The sequence below is a fragment of the Triticum aestivum genome, chromosome 5D (assembly GCF_018294505.1).
Source record: "Triticum aestivum cultivar Chinese Spring chromosome 5D, IWGSC CS RefSeq v2.1, whole genome shotgun sequence".
Classification (NCBI taxonomy): Eukaryota; Viridiplantae; Streptophyta; class Magnoliopsida; order Poales; family Poaceae; genus Triticum; species Triticum aestivum.
The window spans coordinates 16,714,904-16,723,302 of record NC_057808.1 but is presented as its reverse complement, the minus strand read 5'-3'; the positions used below and the strand labels follow the sequence as shown (position 1 = coordinate 16,723,302).

The following is an 8,399-nucleotide window of genomic DNA, read 5'->3' as shown; positions in this document are numbered from 1 at the left end:
TAATTCTAGTCTTGTTTGCTCACCATTCGATGACTTTTGCTAATATATAGTAGGCGCAATCAGCATGAGTTCTTATGTGTTTCTTTTGCTATTATTATAGTAGGAGGTTGCTATTTTTTATTAGAACAAACATGAAATTGGTTGCTGTATGAGGCAACTCATTTTTTGTGTGCTATTTCCTGGAGCTTCGAGTGAAGAGTAGACTTGCAATGCCTGCCTTTTTTGTGTGCTATTCCCTAGTTTGGGATTTTATCCCAATTCCTAGGCATCTAGTTCCTATACTAATATACTTGTACTGCTCATGCACTGTTGCTAGTGGTCTTGTAGCACAGCACAACACTTCTAGTTCCTATACTATTATACTTGTACTGCTCATCCAACTCTACTGATACATGTTTACACTGTTAATTATTGGTGAATGGTGATGTCTGTGGTCACGAGATCCTCGGTGGCATCTGGTTTCTCAGTGCCGTTTCCGCGGTTTGCAAAATACTGTGATGAATCATGAAATCTACGACGTATGTCAGACTTCAGAGATGCCATTTGTCATTGATGAGAAGATATTTCATATTCTGAGAAATAATGTTTGCATTTCATATCGATAGTTGCCAAACTATAAATTGTTATAGCCTTTTTTCTTGCTGTCGATGCATGCTTATATGTTTGAGGGTCAAGTGATGAGGAATAAACCATCAACAATATGATGGAGCTCTTCTCCTCTGATTCTTAGTATTTAAGTCTCTGATGGTACCTCAACACCCTGATATGTTTGTGGCTTTCTATGCTATCCATATACTGAAGGAAGTCCTGCTATCTTCACAACAAATATAATTTTGCTTGAATGAGTTTATAAATTGAACTATCTCCACAACAAAGATATTTACCATTTGTAGTTCCAATATAAAGTGTTGCTTGATTTCATTTGTGGTTCAAGACATGATGAGAAACTACAACAATATCACAGGAGTTACACTCCTGTGATTTGTAGTTTAAAGTCTGATGATTTCTTATCTTCAAATAACCGTTGTCTTTTGAAATGTAATGCTGCTCACGTTCTTGTTTTCTTACGAATTGCTTGATGCAATTTCTAGGACGGGTTTATTTGACACTGAGGGAGTATTGTCTTAGTACTTGTATATCCATCAGTTGTTACTGTGCCTTTGTGGCGCAGAATCTCTGTAGACCGATTATATCTGAAGAATGAGGCAAGCACAGCATGTCTACAGTTTCAGAACGGAAAACCAATCATGCTATAAATATTAAGCAACTCCATTGCAGTCTAATTTGTTCAGAATGGAGATGAAAACTTTGGTTGGTTTGCATCATACCTTATAGCCATATATATATATAAAGCTTCCATTTACCGTCCAAATAATGCATACCTCATTTGAGTTAGACTCTAGTCTTCACTATTTTATGTAGGTGGCAACTGACAAGAGTTTCAGTCTAGCTCATCTGAAGTTTCTCTGTATGCAGGAGGGCGAGCTGGAGGAGCTTGAGAAGGGCGTGGAGCCTGCGTGGGAGCGCTTTGTCCACCCGCTCAAGTGCATCGTCGACAGGCTGAACGTCGTTGAGCACATCAAGGCCGTCAAGGACTCGCCCGACCTCTGTGCCGCCGTCGAGGATGTCCAGGTAGTCTCTTCTTCTGTCACACTGCCTGTGATCTGGACGAACGAAGCCGTTGATTGGTTAGCGCATCATCAGATGATGATGTTGTCTCTGTATTTCTTCTTACTCCATGAATTAATCCTGATGAATGCTGCTTGTTTTGCACAAGCTGACTAGGACACTAGCTAGAGCGCACTGCCGCTCCTCTTCTTGCATGCAACATAATCTGAAATTCATTCAGTTCCACTGTGCGTAAACACTATAGTGTACAACTATCAACTTGTTTCACTATTCAGTTTGTCACCCATTCAGCTTACTTACTGGGGCATCTTTCTTGTAAGAGTTTACTTAAAATAGATTGTAGTTTCTTTCTTGTTTGTTTTGATACCCATATACCTGCCCTGTATTAGCTCTTTCCTTTTGTGCACGTTAATTCAGTGTTTGTGTTGATTTGATGCCAATGTTCAGAAACAAGATTTTGATGGATGGGTTTATGTGTTCTGCTGGTATATGATATGTCTCCGTCGTATCTACTTTCCAAACACTTTTGCCCTTGTTTTGGACTCTAACTTGCATGATTTGAATGGAACTAAACTGGACTGACGCTGTTTTCAGCAAACTTTGCATGGTGTTATTTATGTGCAGAAACAAAAGTCCTCGGAATGACCTGAAACTCCACGGAACATCTATTTGGAAAATAAGAAAAATACCTGAAGAAAAATCAACATCAGGGGGCCCACACCCTGTCCACGAGGGTGGAGGGCGCGCCTGCCCCCCTAGGGCGCGCCCCCTACCTCGTGGCCCCCCTGACGCTCCACCGACCTCAACTCCAACTCCATATATTCACTTTCGGGGAGAAAAAAATCAGGGAGAAGGATTCATCGCGTTTTACAATACGGAGCCGCCGCCAAGCCCTAAAACCTCTAGGGAGGGCTGATCTGGAGTCCGTTCGGGGCTCCGGAGAGGGGGATTCCTCGCCATCGTCATCATCAACCATCCTCCATCACCAATTTCATGATGCTCACCGCCGTGCGTGAGTAATTCCATCGTAGGCTTGCTGGACGGTGATGGGTTGGATGAGATTTATCATGTAATCGAGTTACTTTTGTTAGGGTTTGATCCCTAGTATCCACTATGTTCTGAGATTGATGTTGTTATGACTTTGCTATGATTAATGCTTGTCACTAGGGCCCGAGTGCCATGATTTCAGATCTGAACCTATTATGTTTTTATGAATATATATGAGTTCTTGATCCTATCTTGCAAGTCTATAGTCACCTACTATGTGTTATGATCCGGCAACCCCAAAGTGACAATAATTGGGACCACTCCCGGTGATGACCACAGTTTGATGAGTTCATGTATTCACTATGTGCTCACTATGTGCTAATGCTTTGTTCCGGTACTCTATTAAAAGGAGGCCTTAATATCCCTGAGTTTCCATTAGGACCCCGCTGCCACGGGAGGGTAGGACAAAAGATGTCATGCAAGTTCTTTTCCATAAGCACGTATGACTATATTCGGAATACATGCCTACAATACATTGATGAATTGGAGCTAGTTCTATGTCACCCTATGTAATGATTGTTACATGATGAACCGCATCCGGCATAATTCTCCATCACAGATCCAATGCCTACGAGCTTTTCATATATTGTTCTTCGTTCATTTACTTTTCCGTTGTTACTGTTACAATCACTACAAAACACCAAAATATTACTTTTGCTACCGTTACTTTTGTTACCGTTACCACCACTATCATATTACTTTGCTACTAAACACTTTGCTGCAGATACTAAGTTATCCAGGTGTGGTTGAATTGACAACTCAACTGCTAATACTTGAGAGTATTCTTTGGCTCCCCTTGTGTCAAATCAATAAATTTGGGTTGAATACTCTACCCTCGAAAACTGTTGCGATCCCCTATACTTGTGGGTTATCAAGACTATTTTCTGGCGCCGTTTTCGGGGAGCATAGCTCTATTCTTTGAGTCACTTGGGATTTATATCTGCTGGTCACTATGAAGAACTTGAAAGACGCTAAGACAACAATTTATCCCTCAACTACGAGGGGAGGTAAGGAACTGCCATCTAGCTCTGCACTTGATTCACCTTCTGTTTTGAGTCAGCTTGCGACACCTAAACCTGCTTCTGCTATTCGTTCTGATATGGCGCATGTTATTGATGATGCCACTTATGCTATGCATGATACTTATGATGAAACTACTTCTATGCTTGATACTACTGTGCCACTTGGTGAATTTCTTGATGAACAACTTGCTAGGGTTAGAGAGAATGAAATTATTGATAATATTGATGAAAGTGATGATGAAGACTCTCCCCCTAATAAGTACGAATTGCCTTTTGTGCCTGAGGGCTATGTTATGGATGAAGCAATTGCTAATGAAATTTTTGCCTGCAAAGATAGAAATGATGCTAAGAAATTATTAGCTAAATGGAAGCAGGAATCTCTTAATTCTAGAACGAAACCTGACCCTGCTTTTGCTACTTCACCTATCTGTGTTACTGCTAAGGATTATGAATTCTCTGTTGATCCTGATATAATTACTTTGGTTGAATCTGATCCTTTTCATGGCTACGAATCTGAAACTGTTGTGGCACATCTTACGAAATTAAATGATATAGCCACCCTGTTCACTAATGATGAGAGATCCCGCTACTTCTATATCCTTAAAATATTTCCATTCTCATTAAAGGGTGATGCTAAGATATGGTTTAATTCTCTTGATCCTGGTTGTATGCGTAGTCCCCAGGACATGATTTATTACTTCTCTGCTAAATATTTCCCTGCGCATAAGAAACAAGCTGCTTTAAGGGATATATACAATTTTGTGCAAATTGAAGAAGAAAGTCTCCCACAAGCTTGGGGGAGGCTTCTCAAGTTACTTAATGCTTTGCCTGATCATCCTCTTAAGAAAAATGAGATACTTGATATCTTGTATAATGGACTAACCGATGCTTCCAGAGATTACGTGGATAGTTGTGTTGGTTCTGTTTTCAGGGAAAGAACACCGGATGAAGCTGAAATTCTATTGAATAATATGTTGACAAATGAAAATAATTGGACACTTCCTGAGCCAGCTCCTGAGCCAATTCCTAAACCAACTCCGAAGAAGAGAGGTGTTCTATTTCTTAGTCCTGAAGATATGCAAGAGGCAAAGAAATCTATGAAAGAAAAAGGCATTAAAGCTGAAGATGTTAAGAATTTACCTCCTATTGAAGAAATACATGGTCTTAATTTACCGCCTGTTGAAGAAATATATGATCCTAATCCATTACCTATTAAAGAAACTCATGGTCTTGATAACCTCACACATGTAGTAAAGGTAAATTCCCTCTATAGATATGATAAAGCTGAAATCCCTCCTACTAAAATTGCTTGCCAATGCTTGGATGAGTTTGATAACTTTATTGTTAAGCAAGAAGATTTCAATGCTTATTTTGGTAGACAGTTAAAACAAAATGCTTATATGATTGAACACTTGGGTGATTATATGGCTAATGTTAAAGGTGAACTTAAACTCATTAGTAAACATGCTTCTATGGTTACCACTCAAGTAGAACAAGTACTTAAAGCTCAAAATGATTTGCTCAATGAATTGAATAATAAGTAAAATGATTATGCTGTTAGAGTGGCTACTAGAACTGGTAAAATGACTCAGGAACCTTTGTATCCTGAAGGCCACCCTAGGAGAATTGAGCAAGATTCTCAGAGAAATAATATTGATGCACCTAGTCCTTCTAAAAAGAAGAAAAAGAAAAATGGTAGGACTTTGCATGCTTCTAGTGAACCTATTATTGAACCACCTGAGAATCCAAATGATATATCTATTTCTGATGCTGAAACACAATCTGGTAATGAACATGAAACTAGTGAAAATGTTAATGACAATGTTCATGATGATGCTCAACGTAGTAATGATAATGATGTAGAGATTGAACCTGCTGTTGATCTTGATAACCCACAATCAAAGAATCAACATTATGATAAGGGAGACTATGTTGCTAGGAAACATGGTAAAGAAAGCGAACCATGGGTTCAGAAACCCATGCCTTTTCCTCCCAAACCATCCAAGAAAAAGGATGATGAGGATTTTGAGCGCTTTGCTGAAATGATTAGACATATCTTTTTGCGTATGCCAAAATGAATCCTTATGCTAAGTATATGAAAGATATTGTCACTAATAAGAGAAAGATACCGGAAGCTGAAATTTCCACCATGCTTGCTAATTATACTTTTAAGGGTGGAATTCCAAAGAAACTTGGAGATCCAGGAGTACCCACTATACCACGCTCCATTAAAAGAAACTATGTTAAAACTGCTTTATGTGATCTTGGAGCCGGTGTTAGTGTTATGCCTCTCTCTTTATATCGTAGACTGGACTTGAATAAGTTGACACCTACTGAAATATCTTTGCAAATGGCCGATAAATCAACTGCTATACCTGTCGGTATTTGTGAGGATGTGCCTGTTGTGGTTGCAAACATTACTATTTTGACGGACTTTGTTATTCTTGATATTCCTGAGGACGATAGTATTTCTATTATTCTTGGAAGACCTTTCTTGAATACTGCAGGGGCTGTTATTGATTGCAACAAAGGCAATGTCACTTTTCATGTTAGTGGTAATGGACACACGGTACACTTTTCGAGGAAACAACCTCAAGTTCATAGTATAAATTCTATTGGAAAATTTTCATCGAATATTTTTGGAGGTTTTGAATTTCCTCTTCCTACTATCAAGAAGAAATATGATTTTCTTATTATTGGGGATGTGCATATCCCTGTTGAGGTAACATAGTGTTATTCGAAATTTCTTCGGTTCCATGTTATTCGGAATGAGTTTGTTAACAAGACTTGATCAACCTTGTTAGTGGATTCCTTTTGATGAGCATGAGATGGATGAAACTAGAAGCACAACTTCTGTACCCTCTCTCCACTTTCTGTTATTTAGTTGAAATAAAGTAAAAATAGTATTTTCCTGTCTGTTTTCTGATTTATCTGTGCAATATAAAAATACCGCAAAAATAAAAGTTCTCCAAATGCCCTAAAAATGGAATATGATTTTTCTGGAATTTTTTAGAATATCTGGCACTGAGAACACAACAGGAGGGGCAAGCAACCACACACTTCTTCTTCCTCCCACAAACACCAATATCCAGCTCAAGCACGAGTTCTAGCTCATTTTGCTGCGATTTTCTATCTCCTTGCTCAAAGCACCTCTCACAAAACTGTTTGGGGGGATTGTTCCTTGGTATGTGACTCCTCCATTGGTCCAATTAGTTTTTGTTCTAGTGCTCTATTCATTGCAAATTTGTGCTGCCTAGGTGACCATGTTCTTGAGCTTACATGTCAAATTTATATGGTTCCAAGTAGTTCTAATGCATGATATAGTCTCTAGGCACTTGTAGGGGTAGTTGCTATCAATTTTGTTGAGCTTGGTTCTCTTTTGTTTGAAGTTACTTAAAATTTCAGAATTTTTCAGAAAATAATGAAGAGATTTTTGAGGGGCTCATCGAGCCGAAGCTCGAAGGAAAAGAAAAATGAAGAAGCACAGATGCCCAAATATAATTTGCCTCGCACCGCGGAGGTCCGGCCGTGTGAATGGCCTTTCGATGATTTCTTCAGAGAAGCCTGGATTTATGATGATTTCTATTCATTGGCTGAGAATGCTGGCCTCACCGACTTCCTCCGCGACCAACGTCATCAGTATCTCTTACTCACCAATAATTTTGTGCAAAACTTCTACTATTTTCCTAAGGAATCACCTCCTTCAGTAGAGTTTCATTTATATGATGTTGTTAAGAAGATGCCACTAGATGAATTTTGTAAGGTTTGCAAAATACCCTTCGAGGGTACCTTAGATGAACCACATCGTAAAGATGTGGATGGGTTTATTGACACCATTACTGTGGGGGATACCAGGAAGGTTTCCGATGCAAGAATCACTAGCATACATTTTCCTGTTTTACGCTACTTTGCCATATTTGCTAGTTGTTGCTTGATTGGTCGCGGAAACTATGGAAACCTTAGTGTTCCTGATATTATCATTTTGTTCCATGGTTTATTTTCCGATAACATTGTTAGTATGGGCGGTATTATTGCTAAACGGTTAAGTTTGAACCGTACAAAGGGCCCCATCTTTGGAGGTATTTACGCTTCACGCCTTGCTGCATATTATAATATACCTATTAGGCTCTATGAGAAAGAAGAAAAATTGCTGCCCAATGCTTATTTAGATTGTAAGAGTATGGTAGCGCATGACTTTATTGTTAAGAACAAGGAAGGGGAGCTTAAATACAAATTGTTCTTTGATAAACATCACCCTGAGACTATTACCTTGCCTGCTCCTTCCTTGTTTAATTTATCTGCAGGACAGTATCTCGTTCCGTGGGCGGCCATTTACGCCTATAGGAACCCTACACCAGCCCCTGAGCCGGAACCACAATTTGAGCCTCCACGACAGTCTGATCATTTTTGGGATTCGGAGATGACTGCTAGCCAGTGGCAGTCAGAGTCTTCATCTCAGTACGACCCCGGCTACAACTATGGATATCCGCCAGGCCATCCGTGGCAATAAACCAACTTAGGCCAAAAGCCTAAGCTTGGGGGAGTACGTATCTCTCACCGACATTACATTCATGTTCACACACACTCATTGCTAGATGTCGGTGCTCATACTCTTTCACTGCAATATCCATGCTAGTTTATTTTCTTTTCTCGCTTTCTTCTTGTGTGTTTGTTAAACCTTAAGAAAACCAAAAAAAATAG

At 39.4% G+C, this 8,399-nt stretch overlaps 2 non-coding genes and 1 pseudogene across 2 annotated transcripts; all 3 read left to right on the top strand.

Annotated features, from left to right (window-relative positions):
• Positions 1 to 489: 489 nt before the first annotated feature.
• LOC123126365 (small nucleolar RNA R64/Z200 family) lies at positions 490 to 583 on the top strand. The gene has a single exon (XR_006461646.1). It is a non-coding gene; the product is annotated as a small nucleolar RNA R64/Z200 family (small nucleolar RNA).
• Positions 584 to 667: 84 nt separating this feature from the next.
• Positions 668 to 752, top strand: LOC123126957 (small nucleolar RNA Z199). The gene has a single exon (XR_006462150.1). It is a non-coding gene; the product is annotated as a small nucleolar RNA Z199 (small nucleolar RNA).
• A 174-nt stretch (positions 753 to 926) lies between these two features.
• Positions 927 to 1,005, top strand: LOC123126965 (uncharacterized; annotated as a pseudogene).
• The last annotated feature ends 7,394 nt before the right edge of the window (positions 1,006 to 8,399 follow it).